At 44.7% G+C, this 14,653-nt stretch overlaps 1 protein-coding gene across 2 annotated transcripts in view; it reads left to right on the forward strand.

The window, feature by feature from the left end:
- Positions 1 to 14,653, forward strand: part of SPTBN2 (spectrin beta, non-erythrocytic 2) — a 1,293,574-nt gene that overhangs the window by 147,182 nt on the left and 1,131,739 nt on the right. The window contains exon 1 of one of the 2 annotated variants that reach the window (XM_069644772.1): positions 2,331 to 2,349. The exons of the other annotated variant lie outside the window; for it this stretch is intronic. The gene's annotated coding sequence lies outside the window, so the exon portion shown is untranslated. Of the gene's footprint in view, positions 1 to 2,330; positions 2,350 to 14,653 lie in introns of those variants that run through there. 2 annotated transcript variants of the gene reach the window in all.

Consider the following 14,653-nt stretch of genomic DNA (forward strand, 5'->3'; position numbering starts at 1 on the left):
AGGCAATATGTTCCATAAACTCTAAGCTAAACGATTTAAACTTAGCCTACAGTAAGAAAGTAGTGTCTTCTCAAAGGAACGGTAACAATGACACGTGCAACAAAGGAAATACTTAGTATCAAACTGCCTAAAGAGAAATAGACATGGAAAACATACGTTTTCACGTTCCGTGTTTTATACTTGCCTGACGTCACAGAACCGTGTAAAATAAAATCCGAATGCAACCAGCAGATCTCAAGATAGACCATTTCTACATTTTTCACGTTCAACAAATATCTCTCAGTGGTAAATTGGTTGGCAGGTGTCAAGGTTTTCGTCTGTAGTTTCATAATGTTTAACGTTGTCATTTGCTTTGCCCTGTATATGAAAACAGAAGTACCGAGTCCCAGGCCTTATCAGCTAATATTGAACACGCGCGGGGTGTTCCTGGGCATATGGTTATGTGTGCTTATTTGTCTTGCACCCATCCCAAACTTGATTGCTTCTTGGTGCAGCAGCAGGTTGAGAGGATGACAAGGAGGAGGGTAACAGGTTTAGCGTTGCTCACGTCACGTATTGTCACGTATTGTTGGCGGCAGCACAGCAACATGCATGTCTTTAGCCTCTTCCTGAACTGCTTGAGGTCTCCTTTGCTATCCATGTCCTTAAACACTGGCGTTCATAGCCTTGAGAGGCGATTACTGTGAGCTTCCTATATCCTACTTTTTATTTTTATAATATTGTTTTTACCCCTTTAAGTTGTCGTCTGTTGTCGCCTATGTTGTGCTGTGAGGCGGCATTTTAGCCAATGTAACTATATGGTTTTCTGTAGGGCCGATGGGAAGGATCATTTTAGGCATTTTAGCTGGAAGAGGCTTTTACTATGGAGCGGATCTGTGCATTGAAACAAGTATTTTTCATCTTTTCTTATTTGGGATTATTTCACCGATGGGGGTGGGGGGTGGTGTCTGGACCCATTTTCTTTAACCCCTTAAGTGTGCATGTATTTCCAGAGGAGAGTCACAATGGGTATGATGTATTACGCCGAAGAGAACGGCGGCTCTGCATGCGACTTGGTTGGGTTGGCAGGTGTATTTTCCCAACTACTGTGCTCTTTTTCCTGATGTGAATAGCGAAGATCCTTTGAAGGAGTGGATTGGATATTTCTGTGACTTATGCTAGGCATAGGATCAGGAGGTCAGGTTTCGCTTCGTCATAGGATCCGAAGAGGTCGACGGCTGTGACAGGGAGCCTTCGTCACTGCGTGCTGAGAACAGAGACGCGTAGGTGTTGCATTGTCAAAAAGAAACAGGTTGAGTACTGTTCTGCGCTTATGTGATTTTGCGGTGCCTATTTGTTGCCAGTATTTTGATAGCCATCAAAGACATGCTATGGGTCTGAAGTTTCTTGCAATGGTTCTTTTGGGTGCGCTTGAAACTTTGGTGTTGGGTTGAGACAGGTTCTCCTGGGTCTTTCCCTGGTCTTGGTTGGTGTATTGTATATAGTGTTGATAACTCTTCTGTAAGTGTGCCTGTGAACACATATTGTGTCCTGGGGGGGAAGCTGCTCTAGGAGGATTGGTTGCATTTCCGATGTTTTTGTTGGTTAACAAGACGTCTTTCATGTTGATGATCTTCCCTATGAAGAAATAATTGTAATGGTTTCAGACCCCTTGTGATTGTGTGATGTTGAAAACAGTGCATTTTGGGGATGTACGTTTTTAGGGCACTTTAAGAAGCAGATGGATACCTCTTTCGTGTTTTTGGATTAGCGATGGTTGTTTTATGCTAGCGAGGGGAAAATAAGGCACGTTAAAGCTACTTTCATGCTTTAATGTTTGTGGTTTAATTTTCCAGCTTTGGTATTTCAAACTGTACACAATGTTGGTTGCTATGTGGATTCTCCATTAGGCCAACAGAGAGCTGGGCCCTTGGGAAATCAGTGGAATGCAGGTCAAACCCCAGTGTCTGAAAATCAGACGGTAGGCTAAAAGGCATCTCATCATCTTCTTTAGTGAAATCAGTGCCTATGAGAACCTCTTCCCAAAATGTATGATATGGAGCCACTTCCTCTGTGGCTTCTTTGGCCTACCTCTGGCTGCTGACGGAAACCATAGCAACATTAAAAAAGGGCTTTCTGTTTGTTTTTTAGCCGTCCTCGGTTGAAAGGTGAAGCAAACAGTCACTGAAAGACAACAAATGAACACATCCTGTTACATCAAGCATCTTCCTTTCTTTTCAATGAGAAGAAGATTTGTTACGCCTTATCCTGCCTGCTTGTCAGGGGATGAATGGAAACCCTGAATTCCAGGCTGCTGCGGGTCCTCTGACGGAGTGTTCCCAGAATCTTCTACTCGCCAAGATCCGGGAGGTATTAGCCAGTGTCACTTATCGTCCCTATGGTGTTGAATGCCTGCTGTCTCTGTCCTCTTATACCTGCCCTTACCTCTAGTGCCTGCTTACTTGGGTCTTCCTGCAACATACAATAAAGGGCACTGCCCCCTTGCCCTCCCTGACCTCTACACAGCAATATACCATACACATGACTATAGAGGCAGAGTGCTACCAAGATCAGCCAATGGTTGGCTGAAAGAGAGCTCATCTAGAACCATGTCAAGTCAGTATAGGCCATCCAGTAGTAATTTATTTGTTTACATTCAGTGTTCAGTTGTCCCTCATTTACAGCGAAATGGCAAAACTACAACTACCAGAATGCAAAGAATATAAAAAAAGGACTGGATGGACCACACAAGCCTGTGTAAGCCTAGCTCAGAGGATTGTCATGCTAGATGTATCTGACAATCTGGAGAGAGCAAGTATCTGATGCATCTCTCATGGCAACACTTTTCATCATCAGTGCTCTAGAGGCTGGACTCATTCCGATCAGTCTATTTGACGCACTCACCACAGTGGACATGCAACATCGAGATCTTTTCTGGAGCATATGCCCAGGTGGAGGAATGAGAAGTACAGTAGGCCCAAACTATTACCTCATCCACCTCACTATCCCCTCAGGGATAAAATATGGACAGCCGGAATCTTAAACTCTGGTAGATTTCCTCAATCCAGAATCCTTGCAGCACCCCATGCCCTAACCTCCCCTCCATTTCTTCTTCTGAGATTACACTTCTCACATGGCTCAACACACACACTGCAGCTCAGCTCCTGCTAGTACCCCTCACCAGCTCACTCTGAGCCCAGCGGTGCAGTGCAAGGCTTACTCTGCACATCTTCTACCATTTTACAATTCAAACACCCCACAACCCCCAAGCCTACCCTCTCCTTTAGCAGTACACGGATAGGGAGTTCGGAGTTCAGCAAGATACCAGCACCTCGGAGTATTCCCTCTAGGCACACACCCCACGTGCCCTCACCAGGACGCACTAAGAAACACAGAAGCTACAGAAAACAGGTTCTTCTAAAAATGCACTGATTAACAGTTAAGGATTCTCATCTACCTCTTTCTTTCCTCACGCTCAGGGCCACTGCAAGCACTAGGCGAACTAAGCCGCCGCCGTGGGTCTGGCTGCAAGGTAAAAATTGAGGCCTAGTCCGAAGATGTTTTAACATAACAGCAGGGCCGAGTCACTCCAGAACTAACGTTGCTACTTCCTGGTCTTGGATCATATGGTGACAGGCAGGAGTGAGGAAGTGAACAGCCCACAGTACAGAACAGGAACGAGTGGCTTCGTTAATAGTGGAAAAGAGAGCCAGAAATAACCTTTTACACACACTCTTAGAATGTGACGGACAGGGCTGTGCTGGGGCACATTTGCTCAACGTATAAAAGGTAATGGACATGGCTATCCCGAGGTTACTTTTAGTCTTTAATCTCAAAATGAAAAATATTTATTTATGCAATGGTAAAATGTCTGTATACATAAATTGACTTTATTTTGGGCACTCGTGGCAAGGAAAACCTTCCCAATGAAATAGTGTTTGCCTGAAAAATCACTGGACTGCTTTTCTGTGCTGCAACACTGCACGGAGGTAATTGCAGGACATTGATGATTTGAAGATTAAAACAGGCTCTCACTCTCCATATTAGGGTCACTTAAAAGCATCCAGCAGTAAATGAAGGGCCAGACAATGAATATTGATGACACTGGCAACGCGCTGGCCAGCAGTGTACCAGTGCTGGGAAGGACTGGTTGTGCTTCTACTGAGACCCTCTGCACTGAGCCTAACCCATAAAACACGAGCAGTATTCTACTGGCTATCAGACAGTGGTCGAAGAGAGCGGGAACGGTCGGGAGCGGGGTTCCACTATTTTTTTACTGTTAACCGCTCCACTACTTTTTGTAACCATTTTTACCATTCCGGAACTGTTCTTTGTGAAGTTAAAGTACACTCCTCAGTTTTACCAACGGATATCAGTTACAGCTGAACTGAAATCTGTTTAAACTAAATTGGATGTCAACCAGCATGACGGCAACCCTTGAAAACTATGTTGTACATTGCTCCCTTCCTTCCTAATCTTTCCCGCGCAGGAATCACAGTTCCACTACTTTTTTAATACACTTCAAACACTGCTATAAGGCAGGGCCATCTTAACCACTTTTTGGGCCCTGGGCACGGATATCTTTGGGTGCCCCCTCCACCAAACCAAAGCAATTAACGGATCAAGAGTACTGGTCACGCCACCCACCCGCCGTGCTCACAACCTATAGGTTGATATGCTGTCTTTCAGCATAATAAGCACGTTTACTCCCTTTAAGTACCCTTGCCCTCTTCATTCTTGCTCTAATCCGAATGATAAACAATTAGAATTTGAAAACCAACATTAGCAGTCTACAAATAGGTTACTGTTCTAGTACATACAGGATACTTTTATCAATAACATCCAGGAAGGTTGATGTAGTATTAATGCAGGACGGTGTGTAAAAGGTACATGTAACCCATAATAGACATAGAACTCACATTAGCTGCCAAACAGAATGCAAAAGTGCTCATGCATGGATAGAGACCACAAATTGGAAGGAAGGAGAACGCTACACATACCGTAGCATGGATAGTGGAGGCAGATTAGAAGCTACCAGGAAGGTGTCTTTATCCAGACAGACTGAGATTAGAAGTTGGATATGGTTTTTAAATAGTGTTGCCATTAGATATCAAAGGAACAAAGGCCTGTGGTGTGCGATATAAATATGCTCACTATTAACACAGTGAAACCATGAATAAGGCATTTATGAAGATCATACCATGAGAAGGAAATCACTCAGAAGGGCTGACAATTTTGAAAGGTTTAGGGACTGGCAATATTGAGAGTTTTAGTCAATACAAGATTAAATGAGATGCCCAGGATCACACATTGGTTAAGAGGTGAAGGGGTGAAGCTGGGATTTGTGCCAACTCTGCAATTTCTGCATTTGAATGCTTTCATTTTCATTTCTTACCATGAACTAAACCAGTCTCATTTTATTAAAAAACAGACTTGGAAAGTACACAAATCACATTAGCAAACATGACCATTTTAAACAAAATATTATAGAAGGGTATTATGCAAAATGGGAATTGGTTCATTCTCTCCATCATCAAAGAAAGTATATAAGAACCAGCACACCAATCAATGTGATTTAACAAATTTAATCTGGGTTTGTCTTTTGTATTTTAAAGCTTTAAATACTTCCAAAACAATGGCTTGTGACGTTTTCATTTATAAACGTGCATAAAAACCTTTGACTTTTACAAAAAAGCAAGCCGTTTTTTGTGTCAAACAAGCAGACCTTAAAATATGCTTGCCTGAGGCCTGCAACATATGGTCCGCTCTTTTCTGTCTACCAATCCTTTCACCCAAATGGCCTACATAAGAAGAAAGATCAAGTAATGGGCTAAACGATACCAGCAGCATGCAAGAAGGCAAACCTCACAGAAGACAGCACAGTAATGTAAGATATATTAGATGATTTTGACCAGGCTCAATGTATCGTCTGCTGGCAAATCCAGGATACAAACATGAACGCTGTTGTTCCAGAGTCTTGAATTTGGCTACTTATTCACCTCTTGGACTAACAGTTTATGCCTTCGTTGGAGGTGATTGCCTAGGTTTTACAACGCCCCATCGGAACAAACCAATATCTAGACCTTCACCATACGGATGATATGTTCGTTTTTATAGCTCCCCCTATCTGGTACAGGTACATTGCTGATAATAGCAGATGGTGTTCTGCAAAACCAAGTACATATGCAGGCAGGTTTATAAACTTCAGACATAGGAAAGGCTCAGCCATCCTAGCTGGAATGTGAAATTCTAATTTTGCATATGAACACATATCTCTGCAATGGGTGCTTCACACACTGAGCTAACTTCTGAACAATTGTGGCACTCAATTTATCAATATGCATTTCACCATTGCCTGTTGCACATGATCAACATAATTCCCACGAAAGGAAAGAATTCTACAGAGTTGTGCCATAAGGAATACACAAACTATGTATACCGCAGTGAACACAGAAAGCAATACATGATGAATTGACCAAGGAAGAATGCAACTGCCAAACTGAAAGGCAATGGGTTTAGAGTCTCAGCAGCACCCCATTGCATATCCTGACGTGTGATATTTAAGACTGTTGAAAAATGGGATCAATCTTCTTCAGATCAGCTAGACTTGTGGGGCCCCCTCCAAGGTGGGGTCCCTGGGCAAGTGCCCCCTTTGCCTTCCCATAAAAACGTCTCTGCTATAAGGATGATTAGGGAAAACTGGGGGTGGAGATTTTCTGCATTACGAAAAGGCAACAGCCAATAGCTCCTTTCATTGTTTCAGCACGCTGAGAAGACTTTGTGAGCATCCAGGCCCACTAGCAGCTTCAGTGACTGTCTCGTCCCCATCTTTTTCACCCTGGCTTCCTCACTGATCATCAAGCAAGCAGGAGAACTGGTGGCGAGGGATTGCCAAGACCTAGAGCATGAAGCTTTTGGGTGTGCGCAGTGTGATCTACGTACATTCCCCTTTGCCTACCCCAAGAATGACCACCAGAGGTTGGGCATTTATGGAACAGATAGCTCGGCTGGTGTGAAGCTGGCTGCCTGCAAGGGATCCTCCACCCGTGCTGCGGCTGTTCTTCGCGAATGACTCGGCCCACAAGGATAATAGTAATAAACATAATGATAATTTCTTAAATAGTGCATTTTGTCGGAGTCCACCCATTTTTAAATAAATTGTATCCCAGTTTAATGGTGCTCAGTTTATGACCTTGTAAGGATGAAGCACCAATTCAACGCTACTGACCTATTTGAACTTGTGAAGTGCAGCTTGGCCCCATGCCTCAGGAGGGCATTTAACTACTGAACTATTCACCTGCCATGATGTTCTACTGTTGTTGGTGGGGAAGGCTTGCATTGGCCTTGTCCCTATTGTGCCAGCTCAGCCTGTGAGGAAAGCTTGTAATGGCCCTGCCCAAGGGCTGAGGAATTCGAGCATCCGCACAGGGAGTGTGCGCTGGCCTGTTTTTGAATTTTTTTTTGTAAGAAATGGGATGATGGAAGATCAACTTTGGAAAATGTGTGGGGCTAATCCACATGGTACAGCGTTCATTCATCACCCATTTTTTTCTTTTTGCAACACTTTATGCCGAAACATTTTTGATGAAAAAACATCGACAAATATGGGGGGCATATAAGGGGGAGGGTGGGGTGGTGTACAGGGATACATAATAGGGGAGAGAGATTGGGGGGACCCCCTAAAATAAATTAAAGAAAAGGGATTATTTTTTTCAGCAAATGTTTTTTGGCAAAAAGTGCAATGAAAAGAAAACAGTTGAAGAATGAAGATAGAACCATCCACATACATGTTCCTATGCTCGCCGCACAATACATACAAATCAAGTGTACTCTGGGGAAACACAGCCCACAGGAGCAGTCCTCCCTGTCACATTTAGTTGGAATGTGACAGCCAGGAGTACATGAAAATCATCAAGAGGAGGAGGGCAACACCTTCCTCCTGCCATGGCCAGCCTAATTAAATATCAAAGGCTCCCTGGATCCGCCCTGCCCATTGTAGTTCTGTGTGGTGGCAGCACATACTGATGAGTGTTAATTGAAGCAGGCATGAGAAGAGGCATGGTCAAAGAACTAACAAAGGGCAGGAAATCCCAACACCTCTTTGATATGCAATGTGTCAGCTTGAAGCTAGCTCCGATCCCTCTGCATGAAGGGCAGTGAATGTTATGTCTGGGAAAGCTGTTTACAGTAGGGGACCCCCTTTCAGAAGTATGTGATTTGATGGATACAGAAAGTCTCTTATTACCGTAAACTTCAAGGGAGACCTGCACTTTCATCAGGAGCCACAGAGAGCTCAATTAACCAGATAGACACTTTGATCCACAACAGACAGGAAGGTGGGTTGTACTTAGTAGTACATGTTGTCACCCTTTACCTTTCCTGTTGCAAAGCACTCTGGTTATGACCTCACACATAACAGAAGATTGTTGGTGGGGACCCAGGATTGGTTCATTAAGGTTGACTTAGCCTGCACCAATCACTGGGGTCCATTTGGCTTTAAAAGAGGATTGAGCCCCTCTTTGGCATATCATCTGAAGGCTTCACCAGAAGCAGGAAAGAAGAACTGAGCATTGGACCCGGGCTGAAGGTACAGTCTGTCTTGCATCTTCCGCCAGTGAAGGAAGGCCAGGATTTCCAATTAGCCATGAACACGCCACTATTTATTTTTCGAGTTGGGCTTGTAAACACTGCACTATTAGTATATTTAATTTACAGATACACACGCACGCGTACAATTTGCACTGCACCTGTATCATGACTTTTGTATGAGTAAACACAAATCATAAATATTGCACTATTTGCCACATATGCTTAATGTATGCAGACACACAGACTGTAAACACTGCACTATTTGCCTCATATGACTAATGTATGCATAATCTATGCAGACACACAGACTGTAAACACTGCACTATTTGGATAATATGCTTAGTGTAGGTAACACAAATAATCTAAAAATGAAATAAAGCTGTTCAATGGACTCATTAGACCTAACATAAATGGCTTGTAAATGTGGACACATGGACACATGGATGACAACAAACAGCCTACCTAAACCAAACTCATGCTTTGAAGTGCGGACCCTTCTAACACCACTTCCAATACCTTGGCCTAACGAGAAGCTGCATGCCCATCTCCAGCTATCACAGTGACGAACCTCAGAACTACACGGACAGTAGTCACACGCTCGAAGCACAGGGGCGAGCCATTGGCAGAAATTGTTTTTTGCAACTCTGCACTGTATGGTGCGTCATACTTTGCTCACCCTTCACCCACAGGACTACAGCATGATATCACAACAAGACTGAACTATGCAAATAGCCTAAACCTCAGACTCCCTAATTACTTCATCGAAAAACTACAAAGAGTCCAAAACACGGCGGCTACTACTCCTCAGGATGAAAAGTGTTGAACGTATCACCTGTGCACTTTGCATGCTCCACTGACTTCCTGCCAGGGAAAGAATACATTTCGAAACATTCTGCATTGTCCAATGAACTAACCATGTAGAGGGCCCGGATTCCTTCCCAAGGAAATTCCAATATTACGCGCCTTCCAGGAGAAAGATCCAGTAAAGGCTCTCCAATCCTAGATCCTAACTTCAACAGGAAAACACAATAAGGATCCAGATTCTCCCTATTGGCTCCAAGCTATGGGACTCCCTGCCCAAGCATTTTTGCATGGGAGTAAATCACCTAACATTCATGACAGAGCTCAAGTCATGGCTCCTCAATTAGCTGAATTGGATAATGTGTAAACAATCAAGATTGACACAGGAGGAAAACACGGTCTCTTTATGCCATTTTATGTCTTCGTTTATACAGGGACTAGGCACATAGATCGCCAACCAATAACACTCTACAATCAAGACTGGTCTGGTGTATTTCCCCGATCAAGTAACCGCAATTCCAATTAGGGGCTACCTCGTCCCGATGCCCAACCTCTCTCCTAAGATACTGAATATCAGATCACAATCTCCAAAACGAAACAATGGCCCTAGTGCTACACCAAAAGAAGTCTCTGAGTGCAGACTCAACTAATCCTTCCAACCTACTGCTCCCTCACTAGCTCCTCACTACTCAAATCTTTTGTCATTACACCACATTTATTTCCGCATCAGACTGCCCACAAGATCTAGCACGCTGAACACAGACGTTTACGATGTTCATTTGCTATCAACACCCCCACTCCATCCCTACCATTTCAATCTTGGGATTACCCCTATGGTTAGCCCGCCCCAGAGTATCCCACCCAAAAAACAGAATAATTCATACTGGCTTTGGGGCTTCTGACCTGCACTCACCAAAAGATTTGTCACCTGCCTTCCCTACTATTCCAATGACGCCCCCAGCTACTTTCTTTTTAAGAGCCACGTGCAACAAGGCCAAGATTATTGTCAGAAAAGCGCTGTATAAGACCACATACCTTAGGCAGACTGTAAGGAAGGCATGGTATCGAAGCAAGACAGTCACAAGTGACCACAGTCACCAAAGTGACCAAAGTTGAACTTTCAGAAGGGGGTGAAAACCCCCTATCTAAACCTAAATCTACAGACCCGAGCAAGCTATGACTATCAAATAATAATAATATATTCGTAGTGTAATCTTGTCAAAAGAAAAGGGCCTATACTAAAAAACTTATTGCCAGTTCTTACTGCTAGTTTACAAATAGTGTGGGGGTAATGTTCATGAAAAAGAAAGAAGTGTTGGTTAAACTTGGGGTTGCTGTGTTTCACAGTGATGAGGTAGGGAGCTTGGTGGTGAAGTTCCTGGGGTGACCTGGGGAGAGGGTGAGTGGGCGATGCTGGGAAAGTGAGGGTGCAATCAATCATAAATACATAATATCATCAAAAACATTGAGAACCCCAAGTCAAAATAGCAGCAGCTGTGAATATTTAAAGAGGTGTGAGAGTAAATAATTGGCTTGAATTGGTGCGAGCACACCCATTCGTGAATAGGGGTTTGTTGAGTGAGTTCTCATACAAAGTTTGCTTTAATAATGGCTAGAATAAATTTATTTAGCAACCTGAAATAGAAATCCACAAATCCACACAATGTGTACATCAGAGAGGCAGAAGACTCTGCGTGATTGTTACAAGTGGTTTTACAACATGTTTAATGTGTACACGAGGTAATGAATACAAAAAGTCACAAACATTGTGGGTCAGTTCTAAGCCACACAAAAAAGATTGCTTAAAAATCAGTTTGCCCTCAAGTATCTCACCTTAAAGGGGTAGCTCACTCAAAAATTGTATTCTTTTAAAGGATGGGCCAAAATAAAAAAGGGGGAGCCCCGGAAACTTGAAAAGAAAGTAACTGCAATTATGAACACTGCACCACCTGCCGTTTGTGGCGGGCGGCAGAATATTAATAAAGTTACTTCCTTTTTAGGTTTCCAGGTCTCCTCCCTTTTTATTATGGCCCATCTTTTAAAAGAAACTTCCAGCAATTACTAATATTCTGCCGCAAATCGCATCGACGGGCGGTGGAATATTCATAATTGCAGTGACTTTTGTTTTAAGTTTCCAGGGCTCCCCAGTTCTGCGAGAACCATGCAAACTTAAAAAGAAAGTCACAGCAATAATGAACACTAAGACACCCGCTATGAATGTTTTACTTTGAGGCTCATATGAAACTTTATTTTGTATGTATATTTTTATTATGGCCCATCTTTTAAAAGAATAACATATTTGAGTGAACTACACCTTTAAGGACAAAGGTGACAATGTGTTCAGGTAACATTTTGGGTTTAATGTTTCGCGATAGAGAATCTTCAATTGGATTAGGCTGGGAAAGTCTCCATTCCAACATGGTCACCATGCTTCCTATAACCAAGCAATACTTACAGGTTGTTTGTCCATCCTCCTCATATCCATCTTCTCTATAGCTGTACTACCTTAACTACAGTTTTGCCTCACTAGGTGCAGCATTGTAAAACATCTGAGCCAAGCCTCAAAGAGGTATGGGGTCTCCCGTGAGAACAGAAAGACAGAAACAAGGAGAAACTGGGCAGCACGTGCGCAGGGAGCCAAATGGATAGCAGGTCCAGGGTTAGCCCGGAAAATTAACACTGCAGTAAAGTGGCGCAGTCATCAGGGCCGGCTTAATCAGAGATTGAGTGGTGCAGCCACACAGGAATACAGAGATGCAAGACATAAAGTGTGCACCGCAGCCATTGCCCGACAAGACGGCACTGCGCTTTCTGAACCAGAGCATGTGCAGAATGACAGAAAACAATTATCTGACTTCTTTCCGAAGTCACAGTGCATACGCTCCAATTTCAAAGCAATGCACTGCACTGTAACTAGAACGTTACTTTCTGCTAGGCCCCACTGCGAGAGACAGGAAACCAGAAACCAGTTTAGAGCGCGGAATTACACTTTTTTGGCCAAGACGGATGTGTGTGTGAATTCGTGATGTGCTGTATGTTTATGATTTGTGTATTGTAATGTGTGTATGTGAGTGAGTGAGTGAGTGAGTGAGTGAGTGAGTGAGTGAGTGAGTGAGTGTCTGATGTATGTGTGGCTGGGTGAATGGGTGTGCACTTATGAATGTCCTTGACAGGCCGCGCAGGAGCTGATATTGGCGTGGGAGTGAGATGCGGGTTGCCATAATGGCACTGCCATTATTTTTAATGGGCAGCCAATACATGATTCATGATAAAGTGAGCATGTGATGTGTTAATATGTTGCTAGACTGGTATTTTGGAGTAGCCAGTCTAGCCCTTTCTTATTGTGGCATGACTTGCCTTCTTGGCATCCGTGACAAATCAAGCATTGTATGTGCATTTTGGAGTAGTCAGTCTAGCTCTTTCTTACTGTTGCATTACTTGTTTTCTGGGCATCTGTGATAAATCACACATGGCATGTGCTATTACTTGGCTAGACTAGCATTTTGGGGCAGCCAGTCTAGCCCTTTCTTACTGTGGCATGGCTTGTTTTCTGCGCATCTATAAGAAATCAAGCATGGTATGTGTTATTACGTGGTTAGACTGGCATTGTGATGCAGTCAGTGCAGCTGTTTATGGTGGCCACGCATTTTATTCTGTGCCTACTAGGTGCATGCAGGCCAGAACAGTGTGTGGGAGGGGCGAGGGCGCACGCACAAATGTAACAGGGAGCAGGGGACCTGCGGCTAGCACTGCCAATCAGGTTAAGTTCCTTTAGGTTCCTCCTCGTTGTGTATGTTTAATCCAAATGTCAGGACATTTGCCATATGTTGTACATCCTAATGCACAGTAGGTAAGGGACAGTCTGTCCCAAGTCAGGTGTGACTGACACGCAGCCAGCTCTACCAGCCTTGCACGTATAGGCGAGCCTGCTTCTGGCTGGCTGATCCTCTGTGACAAGTGAATTCCAAACTTTTTCTGATGTTTTAGTATCACTGGGAGTAAGTAGTGCTTGCCATTGGGGGAAGCCCCGACCCCAAATCCCCGCCGGAAAGGGGACTTTCTCAGCCAGTAAGAGGGCTTATCGGCTGCAGGCAGGCAGCCTGAGCCAGACACTCTTCTGAACAATTATGCAGGACCAAATTAGCCCAAGGAGCTTAGGTCCTGAATTAGCGAATGACGAGATCAGGAGCTCTTCATTTCCGTAAGTACCAAAAGCGCCATGTGTTTACTTATGTCAACTGAACAATAAGATGCTTCCAGAAAATGCAAACATTTACAAAGGCAGATCAAGGGCGCAGCAACTGAATAAGAGAGGGACTAACATCTCTGTAACCTGAAGCATAGCTGGGCTGCCGGGGCAGGGCGGGGCGGGGAGGCCAGAGTTTGCACTACATTTGTCACCTATGGGTCAGAGGCCTGAGCTACGAATATCTCTGTCAAAAGAGGGATAGCTCTGCTGTTCGATGCCTGAGCATGCGTTACTATCACCTGAGGGATGGCTCTGCTGAGGGATGGCTCTGCTGTCCGAGGCCTGAGCATGCGTTACTATCACCTGAGGGATGGCTCTGCTGTCCGATGCCTGAGCATGCGTTACTATCACCTGAGGGATGGCTCTGCTGTCCGAGGCCTGAGCATGCGTTACTATCACCTGAGGGATGGCTCTGCTGTCCGATGCCTGAGCATGCGTTACTATCACCTGAGGGATGGCTCTGCTGAGGGATGGCTCTGCTGTCCGAGGCCTGAGCATGCGTTACTATCACCTGAGGGATGGCTCTGCTGTCCGAGGCCTGAGCATGCGTTACTATCACCTGAGGGATGGCTCTGCTGTCCGAGGCCTGAGCATGCGTTACTATCACCTGAGGGATGGCTCTGCTGAGGGATGGCTCTGCTGTCCGAGGCCTGAGCATGCGTTACTATCACCTGAGGGATGGCTCTGCTGTCCGAGGCCTGAGCATGCGTTACTATCACCTGAGGGATGGCTCTGCTGTCCGATGCCTGAGCATGCGTTACTATCACCTGAGGGATGGCTCTGCTGTCCGATGCCTGAGCATGCGTTACTATCACCTGAGGGATGGCTCTGCTGTCCGATGCCTGAGCATGCGTTACTATCACCTGAGGGATGGCTCTGCTGTCCGAGGCCTGAGCATGCGTTACTATCACCTGAGGGATGGCTCTGCTGTCCGAGGCCTGAGCATGCGTTACTATCACCTGAGGGATGGCTCTGCTGTCCGAGGCCTGAGCATGCGTTACTATCCGCTGAGGGATGGCTCTGCTGTCCGAGGCC

This window comes from Ambystoma mexicanum, chromosome 2p (genome assembly GCF_040938575.1).
Source record: "Ambystoma mexicanum isolate Mex_15411 chromosome 2p, UKY_AmexF1_1, whole genome shotgun sequence".
In the NCBI taxonomy this organism is placed as follows: Eukaryota; Metazoa; Chordata; class Amphibia; order Caudata; family Ambystomatidae; genus Ambystoma; species Ambystoma mexicanum.